Here is a 15,297-nt window from a genome sequence, read left to right as displayed (position 1 = left end):
GAAGTCATGGACACTACCAGTGTCCCTGCCGACCATGTGTGCGGGAAGTGTGTCCACCTGCAGCTACTGACCGATCGTATCTCGGAGCTGGAGCTGCGGGTGGACTCACTGTGGAGCATCCGCGATGCAGAGAAACTCGTGGATAGCACGTTTAGCGAGTTGGTCACACCGCAGGTAAAGGGTATACAGGCAGGAAGTGAATGAGTGACCACCAGGAAGAGTAAGAGGTGCAGGCAGGTAGTGCAGGGGTCCCCTGTGGCCATCCCCCTCTCAAACAGATATGCCACTTTGGATGCTGTTGTGGGGGATGACTTATCAGGGGAAGGCAGCAGCAGCCAACTTCCTGGCACCACGGGTAGCTCTGCTGCACAACCGCTTGCTTCCTGCTACTCAGCCAATTTTGGATTCAACTTGCCAATGTCCTTTGGATCCAATGGGCTTTTACATTTTTGACAAATCTGCCCTGTCGGATTTTGTCAAAAGCCTCGTTAAAATCCATGTTGACTACATCAATCGCGCTACCCTCATCGATCCTCCTTGATACCTCCTCAAATAATTCAATTCAAACGACCATCCCTCAACAAATCCACGCTGACTGTCCTTGATTAATCCGTGCCTTTCTAAATGACGATTCATACTTCAGCTCGAGTTCAGGCTGACTGGCCTGTATTTACTCGATCTATCACTTTCTCCCTTTTTCAACAATGGTACAACGTTAGCAATCATCAAATCCTCCTGCACGACACCTTTTGCCAGGGTGGATTGGAAAATGATGGTCAGAGCCTCCGCTATTTCATTCCTTGCTTCTGTTAACATCCTGGGATATATTTCATCTGGGTCTGCAGATTCAGGTCGAGCGATTTGAGGACTTGTTTTTCCTCTTTGCAAACGTTTGTCCCGCAGGTCAAGATCACAAGTCTTGGTCCAAATTAGGATGTCTTCCGGCTTTCAACCTCAAATCGTGAATTATACCCCGATCCCAACGAGCCTAGAAACAAGAACGTGTCCTGAAATTAACGTGCAACAGACACATTCTCTGAGAGGTCTGTCTGTGGAATGAAAGGGCGTTTTTGAACAGTCATTCTGTTATCCGTTTCCTCCTGAAACCTGAACAAATCCGAACACCACATTGTTATTTTGTCGCTTTATTCCATAAATTAGGTAAAATAACGAGCTGCACAAGGCACTGCTGGGAGTTGAACCCAGGATCTCCTGTTTACTAGACAGATGCTTTAACCAACTAAGCCATAGCACCAATTCATGACATGGTGCCACCACCTCCTCACTAATATCTATCAGCGACACTTCAATGTTGGGGGTTCAGGCCGTTTTGTCTCTGTCCATTTCGCTTGTCCGTTCACCTGTGCATCCCGACACTGACTGCATTGCTCGCTGAGTTTATCTTTGTGTATCCTTCAGTGCGTTGATACATGGATGATTATGTGTGATTGTATTTGTGACATTTAATAAATCAGGGCTTCAGACAATTCTCGCTCTGACATTGGAGAACTATTGAGCCGAACTTTACAGCGGAGTGTTGTTTATTGTGGTGCTGAAACTAAAAAAATCGTAAGAGGAGCAAAAAGGGAAAAGGAGACAAACTTATGAGGGGAAATGAGGACAACTCTCAAGGTTTTTACGAGTATATTAAGAGAAAGAAGGGAGGCTGAGAGTAATGTGGGCTGCTGAAAGACAGATAGAGGTGATATTGTAATTGGAAATCAGGAAATGGCAGAGTTGCTAAATTTTTACTTTGCATCGGTCGTCACAGAAATGGATGACGCTAACATACCAGAGACACGAGGAAAACTGTTAATAAATCAAGGGGATTCAGTAAAAGTAAAATGATGGCAATGGAGAAAATGAGGAGGCGAAAGATAGACAAATCTCCAGGAGCTGATGGTTTCCACCCCAGGGGATGAAATGGAACAGGTGAGGAAATTGTACATACTTTAGTCATGATCGATCAAAACTCTCTTGATTTAGGAATTGTTATTTAACGAAGCGCATCCTGATTGGAGGCTTGTGTTTGAGAAAGATCTCGAAGTGATAATTGAGAACAATTTTACAACACCAAGTTATAGTCCAACAAATTTATTTTAAATTTGGAATTTAAAATAAATTTGTTGGACTATAACTTGGTGTTGTAAAATTGTTTACAATTGTCAACCCCAGTCCATCACCGGCATCTCCACATCATAATAATTGAGAGACCGAAAATAAAGCTGTTTGGCAGGAGCGCTGATGCTGTCGGTTGTTCGCTGCTCTCGTGTTGCACAATTGTTAAGCGTGCGTTACTTATTTATAGCAGTATGGGCTCCAGAAATGACCAGGTTGTGAGTTCGAGCGTCTTCTAAAACAACCAAACCTTTTACTCCGAACATTTTGATCGGAGTTCAAGGTAGAAATGGTATCTTCCATAACGCAACTTGTTAACAACCAGTCGTTTTTACAATACGCTCTTGTGGAACAAACGTATGGAGGTCAACAATCGACTTCTTAGTTTTCCCATGTGGGAATTTGGGTTCCTCTGGCCTACCGTCTTTCAATAGCAAGTGCCAGTTTACTTGTTCACAGGGGGAGAGGGGGCTTTTAGCGGCAGCTCATATGGCAAAGGGGCCGGTACAAGATCTTTCAATCTAAAGAACCAAACACACAATTCTTCTTTTCTTTAAACCGATATTCATCGGTTGGAAGTTTCGTGTTGGGAAAATTTGGAAGAGAAATATGCTGCCTGGTTTCACTGTTTCACGGGTGAAATTATTCAGCTCACAGATGTTAATACGCTGAAAGATCGAGAGGCCTTTTCCAACTCCCGTGTGGGACAAGTTCAGCTTTTGAGCCGCTGGGTAAAGTGCTATTTTAATTGCTCCTAACGAATGACACGACATTTGGCACAAACAAGAAGAATTGTAAACTCACGAGTTCACTGTCCATGTTTCTTACATCTTGTTCAACAGAAACAAGGATTCTCCTCAACACGTTACTGAGAATTTTATCAAACGGACCTCACCCTCGTTCGACAACTGCAGGGATAATTCAGAGATCTCCCATGAATATGTACGATGGGAGCTTATGTAGTATCGAGCCTGGGTAGCTCAGTCGGTAGAGTATCAGACTTTTAAAGTGGGCAGTGAGCTCAAGGTCCAGCGTTTAACTCCCTGTCCAGGCTCCAAATTTCGGAACAGCTGGCAAGCTGTGACTTTGTAGGGGGACCTGAGATGTGTTGTCAAAGTTTCGATAGTATCTTGTTTCCCAGGGATGGGCAGTAATGCGCCGTCTGAGTCGGTTCCCGATCAGGAATTCAACTTTACTGTATTAGTTCACTGTATTAATTTCGCAAAACTCATTCAACTCTGTAAAAAAGACGAATACTTGTTCAAATCGCCATTGATCAACCAGTTACTTTCTGTTTCCGGCTGAAAGAAATGCTGACTTTTTTTATGCGTTAATTCACCAGGCCGAATTTAGGGAGTTCAGAGGAGAAGTGAAAAAGGAAATGAGAGGCAAAGAGAAATATGACTATAGACTGACGGCCAACATAAAAGGGAATCCAAAAGACTTCGACAGGCAAGCAAACAGTAAACGGGTAGTCAGAGGAGGGGTGAGGCCGATTCGGCACGAAAAAGGAGGTCCACTCATGGAGGCAGAGGGGATGGCCTGGGTACCAAATGAGTACTTTGCATCTGTCTTTACCAAGAAGCTGCTGCCAGAGTCTCAGCAAAGGAAGTTATCGTTGAGATACTGGATGGTCTAAAAATTGATAAGGAAGAGGCACTTGAACGGCTGGCTGTACTTAAAGTAGATAAGCCTCCCGGTCCGGATGGGATGCATGCTCAGTTGCTGAGGGAAGTAAGGGTGGAAATTGCGGAGGTACTGGTCATAATCTACCAACATCCTTAGATATGTGGGTGGTGCCAGAGGACTGGAAAATTGCAAAGGTTACACCCTTGTCCAAAAAAGGTTGTACGGCTAAACCCAGCAATTATAGGCCAGTCAGTTTAACCTCAGTGGTGGGGAAACGTTCAGAAACGATAACCCGGGACAGAATTAACAGCCACTTGGACGAGGGTGGATTGATTAGGGAAAGGCAGCACGGATTTGTTAAAGGCAAATCGCGGTTAACTGACCTGTTAGAGTTTTTTGATGAGGTAACAGAGAGGATAGATGAGGGCAATTTAGTTGATGTGGTGTATAAGGACTTTCAAAAGGTGTTTGCTGAAGTGCCGCATGGTGGGCTTCTCATCAAGATTGCGGCCCATGGAATAAACGGGGCAGAAACAACATAAATGCAGAATTGACGAACAGAAGGAAACAGATTACTGGTGAACTGTTGTTTTTCGAACTGGCGAGAGTTGTACAGTGGCGTTCCCCAGGGATCAGTGCTGGGACCACTGCTTTTCTTGATATATATTAATGACTTGGACTTGAGTGCACAGAGCACAATTTAAAATTTGCAGATGAAACAAAACTTGGAAGGGTAGTAAACAGTGATAAGGATAGTGAAAGACTTCAAAGGATATAGACAGGCTGGTGGCATGGGCGGAGACGGGGCAGATGAAATTTAACGCAAAAAAATGCGAAGTGATACATTTCGGTCGGAAAAACGAGGAGAGGCAAAATAAACTCCAGGGCACAAATGTAAAACCGGTAGAGGAACAAAGAGGGGTTTATGTGTACAAATCGTTGAATGTGGCAGGGCAGGTTGAGAAAGCGGTTAAAAAGCATACGGCATCTTGGGCTTTAGAAATAGATGCATAGAGTACAAAAGTATAAAAGTACAGAAGTCAGGATGAAACTTTATAACACACTGGTTCGAACACAACTGAAATTTTGTGTGGGGTTCGGGACACCGCACTTCAGGAAAGATGTGAAGGCCTTCGAGGGGGTGCAGAAAAAAAATACTATCATAATTCCAGGGATAAGGGACTTTACTTACGTGGATAGACCGGAGAATCTGAGGTTGTTCTCCTTGGAACAGAGACGGTTTTGTCGAGATCTGATAGAGGTATTCAAAATCATGAAGGATCGAGGCATGGAAGATGGAGAGAAACTGTTCCCATTGGCGGAAGGGTCAAGAACCAGAGGACATGGATTTAAAGTGATTGGAAAAATAACCAAAGGTGACATGAGGAAAAACTTTTTTACACAGCGAGAGGTTCGGATCTCGAATGCACTGCCCGAGGGTGTGATGGAGGTGAGAATCCCTACGTGGTCAGTTTTCGGTAAAATATTAAGATGCCGACGTGGCAAAGAAGCAGAATGCAAAATGGTTAGAAAGGGTTAATTAGTTAGTAACTGAGATTGGTGCAGGTGGCCTGGCCTCCTGCTGGGCCATATGTTTGTGTCGTCAGCAGGCCTGCATTGTCTTGTCAATGATAGGTCTTTGATGTGAGTCAAGGACTGGTCTGAATGTCTCCATGTTTATGGCAGATCAATATAGGTCACGAGCTTAGCCAAAGTTGAAAGACATTTCAGGTTGGGAGATAAGGAACAGAAGGGACAGGGAAGAACATTCCAAGTTGGAAAGTGAGGAAGTATCCCCTTTGATGTCTAACAGCAGCATGATCAGCACATGGACGATTTATGATTGACCGGAAATAATGTAACCTCGCATGGCAACCTATGCCCGGCTTATGATTGGTGTTGACCCTCGTTAAGTATGTTCCAACCCTATTGAATTGTATAAAAACGTGTGGATTTCTGTATGTTTTTGTTCTTGCTCTGCCAGCATAGAGGGACTCTATCAGGTGTCCAAATCAATGCTGCAGACTAAGAACCCTGCTTTTAAAGTTGTGCTGAACTTTAAAATGTATTCGACTTCAGTTATTACTGAACCAGACTGAGGGGAAAGAATCCGGATCGTCAGAGGCAGATTCAATCATGGCCTTCAAAGGGGAGCTCGATAATTACTTGAAAGGAAACAAAATGCAGGGCTTCGGGGAAAGGCAGGGGAGTGGTTCTAGCTGGATTGCTCTTGCAGAGATCTCGCACGGACTCGATGGCGCAAATGGCCTCATTCCGTGCTGTAAGCTTTCTATGATTCAATTCTATGTGTAGGTTGCAATGCAAAGGGAACAGAGCGTGCCAGAAATCGATACGACTCTGAGTATCCTCACAAGCAATGTATTTTAAGAGCAACTAATTCTGAAACGTCTTACTTGATAACTCAAGTCGTGCACTTGAAAGCAATTTGGTAAAGGGAGACTAATATTGGTGAATGGAAATAGTTGGTGTACAACTTGATATTGCTGTCCACCCGAACAGAAAACGAGATTGAATGGATCGAAGTGGTCTGAAAGGATGGTCGATCGGCTGTGAGACGCAACCAACTTTTACACTGGCTGCACAACTAAAGTAACAACGGCTCGTTGGTCTAGGGGTATGATTCTCGCTTAGGGAGTTTCATTGAGTGATATGCGAGAGGTCCCGGGTTCAAGTCCCGGACGAGCCCGCATGTGTTTCTCCTTTTAATGAAAAGTCACCAATTGTCTTCTCACATCTTTTCAGTTTTGCCGTTGGTGGAACTGAAATATATCCGGAGGATGTTTGAGCTCTCGTGGACTGAATGCCGAAGTTTCGTCGACGCAATACACATGAAGCAAATAAAATGTCTCAAGATGATGAGGAGATTGAAACTGAATTTGGATTTTTCCCAATTCAGGCGGATATTAGATGACGGGATAGAAAGCCACATATCCAAGTTTGCCGATGACACCAAGATGGGCAGCATTGTAAGCAGTGCAGATGAAAGCATAAAATTACAGAGAGGCATTAATATGATAAATGAATGTGCAAAATTGTGGCAAATCGATATGAATTTCGTCAAGTGTGAGGTCATCCACTTTGGACCTAAAAGGATAAATCAGAGTACTTTCTAAATGGTGAAAAGCTCGAAACAGTGGAGGTCCAAAAAGACTTCGGGGTCCATGAAGATACATCATTAAAATATCATGAACAGGTACAAAAAATAATCAAAAAGGTAAATGGAATGTTGGTCTTTATATCCAGAGGACTAGATTCAAGGGGATAGGCATTATGATACAGTTATACAAAGCTCTGGTTGGACCAGACCTGGAGTATTGCCTTCAGTTCTGGGCAACGCACCTTAGGAAGGATATATTGGCTATGAAGGGAGTGCAGCGTCTATTTACTAGAATGTTGCCTGGACTCCACATTTTAAATTACGCGGAGAGATTACATAAACTCGGGTTTGCCTCGAATTCAGTCGATTAAGTGCTGATTTGATCGAAGATTTCAAAATATTAAAGGGAACTGATGGGGTAAATAGAAAAAAAAAAGATTTCCGCCCGTTAGCGTGTCGAGGACTCGGGGTCACAGCCTAAAAATTAGTGTCAGGACTTTCAGGAGTGAAGTTGGGAAACACCTCTGCAAGCAAAGGGAGGTAGAAGTTTGGAATTCTCTTCCACAAACGGCAGTTGATGCGAGCTCAATTGTTAATTTTAAAACTGAAATTGATAGATTTTTGTTAACCAAAGGCGTTAAGGGACATGGGCGAAGGCGATAATATGCAGTTATGTTACATGTCAACCAGGATCTCACTGAATTGCGCATAAGGCTCGAGGGGCGAAATAGTATACTTTTGTTCTTCAGCTCCTCATTGTTACAGAATGATCCTGCATTGTATTGGGAATCGAACCAAGGTCTCCAGCGTAACAGGTAAGAATTCGACCCCAAGCACCATCAATGCGCGCGTTTGTAACAGCAGCATGTGTCCATTTGGAATCCGATCTGAACGAACATGCCGTTTACAGCTGCGGTGGCCGAGTGTTTAAAGCGTTGGACTCAAAATTCAATTGAGGTTTTCCTGCCCAGGTTTGAATTCTGCTCGCAGAGCTACTGTTTAAAGATCGCTTCAGTGCTGAAATAGATTAATTGGAGTTAATTGACCGCATTTATCTCTCTCCCAGAATGAGAGATTCTCCAGCGAGGCCGGTGCTTTTAACTTGTGTCCAATCTTCTCTTGCAAGATTTCAAGACCCAAGAAGGTATCTCTCCCAATCTGTAACTTAAATTCTGCTGGATTGCAAAACCTGACATTTGTACTCTTTATTTTCTTTGCCTGCATCTCTCCATCTCTCCACGTCTCCGTCTCTTGTCTCTCTGTGTTGTCCCCAATGGACTTCTCAGGCTTCCTTGAACGGCGATGGCTGATCTAACCTGCAAAAATAGCAGAGAAGGGTAAAGAAAAAAAAGACTGAGGAAGTAGGAAAAGGAAAGGTGCAACCCAACTGATAAATTCGGAGCTAATGTTTCCACATTCATGGATCTTCGCTCTCATAGTGAATGAAAGCAGCAATTTGAGTAAAGTGTACTTATGGTGGAGTGTAAACTATGACGATGCCGAGACAGACGACAATGTCGTTTCAGAGTAATTCATTCTGTAAAGTGTTACTTGATAATACAAGTCGTACATTCAAAACAAATTTGATAAAGAGAGTCTAATATTGTTGATATGAAATAATTAGTTTAGAACCTGATATTGCTCGACATCGTATATCGTACAAGAAAGCGAGTTTGGATGGCCATGGTGTTCTGAAAGGATGGCGGATCGGCTGCGTGGCAGCGAAATTTTACAGTGGCTGCACGGCTCTGTTACCAGTTGGACTTTGGATCTGATTCTCGCTCAGGGAGTTTCACTGGTTCAAATCCCAGTATGAGCCCCCTTGCGTCCCCATTTTTCGTCAAAAACCACCAATTGGCTTCTCACATCTTTGAAGTAAGTGCAGAAGGCAGGTTTGACTTATCTCCAGCCGAGCATGTTTGAACACCAGAGGACAGAATGCAAAGGGTTTGTCCACGAAAGAAACGTAGACGAAATGAAGATAATCTTTCAAGAAGTTGTACAGATTGAAGCCGGCACATGAATTTATCCCAATTCAGGCGATTTCATGGGTACAGATACAAAAGGTAAAGGAAGCTGCTTTGGCCTGGAACCAAACCCCTGGTTTCCCGTCGCCAGGCGAGGGTTCTGCACTCAACCACCAATCCACACACGGCTGCAGGCTGCACGTGTAGCGTTGGATACAAGTCTGGAACATGCAGTCTGGCAGAGTTCCTGTGATAAGCCTGCGCAGTCTACAACCGCGTGCTACCTGTGGGTGACCAAACGAGTGGGTCAAGCATGGTCTTGAAATTCACTGAGATTCGAAATCACTTCAAACCGCCACTCTAAAATGGTCAAATAAATAAGAGCTGGCGTTACCAGGCAGCGTTTACTTTTTTCAGAAATAATGTAAGAATCCAGCTCTTTGTGCACGTCTAAGATTTCACGGCATGCGACGAATTTCCTTTAAGCTGCCACCTAAATTCTGCTCAACCACAGAATTGGAGATTTATACTATTTTTCTTTGCATGCATCTATCTATCTCTGTCTGCGTTTCTTCACTTTCGCTGTTGATCCCTAATGGACTTATCAGGCTTCCTTCAACAGCCAGGTCTGCAAACCCGGGATGGGAAAACGCTGTCGGTTCTTCGTCCAATTGTTGGATTTCGACGGGTTGAGTTTTGCTATTTTCCGTCTCCGTTTTCGGAAAATATAAACCGAAATGGGATTTCCCCTCCTCGGGTCCCGTCACCTGCGGATAATGGGAATGAACCCGATCTATCATCCGGTCCTAATATCTGTATTATCATTGTTTAACAATAAAATTACGGGGTTACAGTTATTTTCAGGACACATTTTAGAAATTCAGACTTATTCGAAAACTAGAAGCACGTGGGATTAAAGGGCCGGTGGTAACGTGGGCAAGTAATAGGCTGGGGGATAGGAGGCAGAGAGGAATGGTGAACGGATGTTTTTCTGACTGGGGAGAAATATGCAGTGGAATCCCCCAGGGGTCGGTATGAGGACTATTGCTTTTCTTGTTATATATAAATATCTTGGATGTGGGAATAGGGAATACAATTTCGAAGTTTGCGGATGATACAGAACTTGGCAACGTAGTAAATAGTGAGCATGACAATAGCAGACTTCAGGAGGACATGGACAGACTGGTGAAATGGGCGGTCACGTGACAGATTTAACGCCGATCAGTGTGAAGTGATGCACTTTTCGAAGAAGAACATGGAGAGGCAGTATAATCGAAATGGAACAATTTATGGGGGGTTCCAAGAGCAGACGAACCTGGGGGTTCATATTCAGAAAACAGGGCAAGTTGATAAGGCGGTTAAGAAAGCATATGGGATACTTCGCTTTGTAAATAGGGGCATTGAATACAAAAAATGGAAATCATACTAATCCTTACAAATCAGTGTTTTGGTCTCATCTGGAGTATATTGTACAGATCTGGGCACCACACTTTAGGATGAAAAGGGATTGAAGAGGATTCAGAGCAGGTTGACCTGGATGATACCAGGAATGAGGGACTTCAGTTATTTGGAGAGATTGGAGAAGCTGGGATTGTTCTCCTTGCAGCAGAGATGGTTAACGGGAGACCTAATAGAGGTACTCAAAATAATGAGGGGTTTTGAAAGAGCAAGTAGGGAGAAACTGTTTCCTCTGGCATGTGGGTTGGTAACCAGAGATCATAGATTTAAAATAATTGGGAAAAGAACTAGAGGGGAATTGAGGAGAATTTTTTTCACACAGAGGGTTGTTAAGATCAGGAACGCACTTCCTGAAAGGGTGGTGGAAGCAGATTCCATGGGATCATTTAAAAGGCAATTGGACATAATTGAAGAGGACTAATTTGCATGATTATTGGGAAAAATCTGGGGTGTGGGCCTAATTTGGAAAGGTCTTCGAAAAAGCTGGCACTGGCACGACGGCCGAATGGCCTCCTTCTGTGATGTAAGATTCTATGATCCTATGATCACCTTCTGAATCATTACAATTGAAGCTATTCAGTGTTGAGCAACGAAGAAAATTATAACCGTGACATTCTGCTTCTCCATTCCCTTATGAATATCGCAGATTATACTGTCCAGGCGGGGGTGGGTCTGAATGGGGGATAGAGTGCGGAGCTTGGAATGGAAGCCCAGCAGAATGAACTTGGTCTCATCAGTTTTTGTTATTTTTCCGACCAGTTGCCCGAAGCAGGCGGTGAACCTTTTTCTCGAGAGAGGATCGTCATTTCAGTTCAGAAGGAAAAAGGTATCAAAAAAATCGCGTGAAACGCACACAGAATGATCCGGGACTGACAGCACATCCCTTTGAAACAGACACAGACACGAAATGATCCGGACATAAATCATAATTATGGGACGTAAGTTTCTCTTACGTTGACCATAAGATTTACTCATTTTACAATGACACCAATGTACACTCTGATATTTCGCGATCTCACAATCTCACAATCTCAACACCTTCCTGGAAGGAACTGTTGCTGATTTCAGCAAACAATGCAAAACCCTCCGTCTGCCGTTTCGAGAAGGATGGGACTTTCACCAGACCTTCTGGGTGGAGTGAATGGGAGAAACAAAACTTAAACACAATAACGACGAGGATGGGATTCGAACCCACGCGTGCAGAGCACAATGGATTAGCAGTCCATCGCCTTAACCTCTCGGCCACCTCGTCGCATGCAAAAATATCCGAAACCCCCTTTATTCAAAATTAAAATTCTGGCTATGTTGCCAATCTGAAATAAAAACTGGAAATGTGCATATCCTCAGCAGGTCAGGCAGAATCTTTCGACACAGAAACAGAGTTAACGTTTCAGGTCCAAGACCATCACATGAGTATTCCAACTCACTCAACTTGCGCCTTGTAAATGGTTGAACGGCTTTAGGGAGTTAGAAGGTGAGTCACTTGGCGCAGAATATCCAGCCTCTGACCTGCTCTTGTCGCCACAATATTGATGTAGCTGGTCCAGTTAAATTTCTGGTTAATGATGACCACTAGTATGTAGATGGTGGGGGATTCGGCGATGTTACTAACGAATCCCCACAGAAGAGATTTACTGTAATGATTCTAGGGATGAGGGGTATAAGTTTCATGAATAGATTGGAGAAGCTGGGGTTGTTCTGCTTGGAACAGAGACGGTTACGAGGAGATTTGATAGAGGTATTCAAAATCATGAAGGATCTGGACAGAGGAGATAGAGAGAAACTGTTCCAATTGGCGGAAGGTTCAAGGACCAGAGAACATAGATTTAAGGTGTTTGGCAAAAGAACCAAATGTGACATGAGGAAAAACTTTTCGACACAGCGAGTGTTTAGGATCTGGAATACAGCGCCCTAGGGGGTGATGGAGGCAGATTCAATCATGGTGTTCAATAAAGAACTGGATAAGTATTTGAAACGAAAGAGAATACAGGTCTACAGGGAAAGGGTGGGGGAGTGGTTCTGTCTGGATTGCACTTGCAGAGAGCCGGCACGGACTCGATGTGCCGAATGGCCTCTTTTCGTGCTGTGACCTTTCTCTGATTCTATTCTATTTGTGGGAGGCGATGCGAAGCGACCGGAGCGTGACGTAAATCGACCTGCTCATGTACATTCCCTGATAATAAATCCTTGTGTGATGCAAAGAAGAAATTCATAATTATGGTGCATATCTTTTATATTATACTGACTATAAGAGGTACTCGGTTCACCAGGGCGCCATTGTGCACATTGATTGATACTTCGCCGAGATCACATCTTACAGTCCCAACACCTCCGTCCAAGAAACAGTTGGGTGGCAATCCAGACTTAGCTGAATTGTGCAAACAGGTGTAAATCAGCAATGCGGAAAAGCACTTCTTATTAAAGAAGTGTTTTTGGTGAGGCGGCCAAAATGAAAAACTCTACAAATTATGGCAGCAGTAAGATTCAAGCTCACATAATTCAGAGATGGAAGCCAGCATCTTAGACAGCGAAGTTACTCACGCACATGGCAAATCCTTCAGTTCTGATGATTCAGGTCATAGAGCTGAAACGTTCCCTCTGGTTCTTTCTCCACAGGCGCTGCCTGACCTGCTCAGCGTTTTCAGCATTTTCTGTTTTCATTTTTGTGATTTCACAATGGCTGTTTTCCTGAAAACACCAAATTTGACCCAAGGACAAAGCTCCCACTTCACTTTCCCCACGCGCTTAAAGTCTGCCGTTTCCGAACTAAATCTCCTCCGCGCCGAGCTTTCAAAGGACCTTTCGCTCACGGCCAAACTCCTGTAATCGACACCTTTTCACCATTGCCGCTCTTCTCATTTCTCCTCATTCCTTTTCAATCGGACATTTCCACAGACCTATTAAGATCAAGCGGAACATTTCCGACTTTCCTGCACCGCCCAGATTGCCAAAAATGCACATTTCAGTCGTCTTTCGCAGCGATGTCGCGCCGTCCGTCTCTCCCGCACATCAACTGCTCGGGGAAAAGCGCCAACGACCATGGAAACAAAACCCAGTTCTTCAGTTAACATCCCCCGTGTCACAAGATACCCCATGGAAATTTCCTGGAAAAGTATGCGCTGTCCTACCGAATGCCAGCCCTGCTTTCTTTGAGCTTGTCTCTGGAGCAGATCGAAATGTATCGACTGGTTTCAAGGCACAAATGATCATTGGTGCGAGCGGGACATGTGCCCCCGAGAAACAGCGGTCGATGGAGAGCAAACTTAAAGGCGTAAGAATGTGAAAGTGAATGTTAGAGTCGGCAAGGCCGCAGGAAAGTCTCAATGAAATGGACCATGATTGTGGAAGGAAGGAAAAGCTGGAAGAAGCGGCGGGTCTGAATTTTGGATCATCCAACAGAGACACATGAGAGAACAAAAACAGGATACAGACAAAGGTGCTGGGGCAGAAAGACAAAGCACGAAATAAGAGGAATGAAAAGGGAGTGTAAGAAAGAATGGGAGAGAGGGAGGTGAAAGAAAGAAAGAGAGAAAGAAAGATAGAAGGGAGAGAGAAAGTCAAGCGTGCAATACTCACCCCGCAAACGGGCGCTGCTCCCAATCGGCTACACTTCGCCCCACAGACCCTCATCCCATTCACACCGTCCTACAATACACTGTCAATGTTGTGCAGTGAAACAGAGAGTTTAAAGGCATAAAGACAAACACACCATCCTACAATACACTTTCAATACCTGTGCAGAGAGACAGAGAGTTTAAAGATACGGAGATACTTACATACTATCCTACAGTGCACATTAAACATCCGTGCAGTGAGTCACAGAGTTTACAGGTACAGAGACACTCACAGCGTCCCACAATACACTTTAAATCATGTGCAGTGAGACAGAGCGTTCAAAAGTTATAGAGAAATTCACCTTTTTGTTTTTCAAAAGTGGCACATCCCAGAAGCAAGAGAGAGCGTGGGTCAGTCTCCCTCTCCTGATAGAGCTGAGGCTTGTCAGTCAAGAGTCCCCTCCTCCCTGTATTGGCAGTGGAGGAAGTGCAGAGTAGATTTAATAGAATACCATCAGCCTGACCGAGGTTAGGCTGACTGGCCTGTAATTACTTTATCTATCCTTTTCTCCCTTTTTATACAACAGTACAACTTCAGCCGTCCTCCAATCCTTCGGCATATCACCTGTAACCAGGGAGGATTGGAAAATTATGGTCAGAGCCTCCGTTATTTCCTTCCTTGCTTCTGTTAACAGCCTGGGATATATTTCATCGGGGTCTGGAAATTCAGGTGGAGTGATCTGGGGTCTTCATTTTCCTCTTTGCAAAGATTTTCACCGCAGGTCAAGATCACAAGCCGAAGTCCAAATTAGGACTACTTCCGGGTTTGAACCTCAAATCGCGAATTATACACTGACCCCAACGAGCCCAGAAACAAGAACGTATCTTTAAGTTAACCCGTTGCTGACACATTCTCTGAGAAGTCTGTCTGTACAATGAAAGGGCGTTTCAGAAGAGTCAGTCTGATATCCGTTTCCTCCTCAAACCTGAACAAACACCAATTCCAAAGTGTCATTTTGTCGCTTAATTCCACAAATTAGGTAAAAATAGTTAGCTACGCAAGGCACTGCTGGGAGTTGAACCCAGGATCTCCTGTTTACAAGACAGATGCTTTAACCAACTAAGCCACAGCGCCCATTCATGATAACTCAGTCCCACCTCCTCTCACTAATGTCTATCAGCGATCCGTCACTGTCTGTTTGGGTTTCAGACCGTTTCATCTTTGTCTGTTTCGCTTGTCCGTTCACCTGTGCATCCCGATGCTGCCTGCATATCTCGTTGTGTTTATCTTTGTGTGTCCATCAATGCGTTGATACACCGATGATTATGTGTACTTATGTTTGTTATATTAAATAAATTACCGGTTTAGACAATTCTCGCTCTGAAAGTGAAGAACTATTGAGACGAACTTTACAGCAAAGTATTGTTCATTTTGGTGCTGAAAATAAAAAAC

At 44.0% G+C, this 15,297-nt stretch overlaps 4 non-coding genes across 4 annotated transcripts; 1 reads left to right on the top strand and 3 right to left on the bottom strand.

Moving 5' to 3' along the window:
• Nucleotides 1-1,181: 1,181 nt before the first annotated feature.
• trnat-agu (transfer RNA threonine (anticodon AGU)) lies at nt 1,182-1,255 on the bottom strand. The gene has a single exon. It is a non-coding gene; the product is annotated as a tRNA-Thr (tRNA).
• A 5,110-nt stretch (nt 1,256-6,365) lies between these two features.
• On the top strand, nt 6,366-6,454 carry trnap-agg (transfer RNA proline (anticodon AGG)). Its single transcript is given in 2 exon segments — nt 6,366-6,401; nt 6,419-6,454. It is a non-coding gene; the product is annotated as a tRNA-Pro (tRNA).
• A 5,006-nt stretch (nt 6,455-11,460) lies between these two features.
• trnas-gcu (transfer RNA serine (anticodon GCU)) lies at nt 11,461-11,542 on the bottom strand. The gene has a single exon. It is a non-coding gene; the product is annotated as a tRNA-Ser (tRNA).
• A 3,363-nt stretch (nt 11,543-14,905) lies between these two features.
• Nucleotides 14,906-14,979, bottom strand: trnat-ugu (transfer RNA threonine (anticodon UGU)). The gene has a single exon. It is a non-coding gene; the product is annotated as a tRNA-Thr (tRNA).
• Nucleotides 14,980-15,297: the final 318 nt, after the last annotated feature.

Source organism: Heptranchias perlo, chromosome 20 (genome assembly GCF_035084215.1).
Source record: "Heptranchias perlo isolate sHepPer1 chromosome 20, sHepPer1.hap1, whole genome shotgun sequence".
NCBI lineage: Eukaryota > Metazoa > Chordata > Chondrichthyes > Hexanchiformes > Hexanchidae > Heptranchias > Heptranchias perlo.
This window is presented reverse-complemented; position numbering and strand designations above follow the sequence as displayed.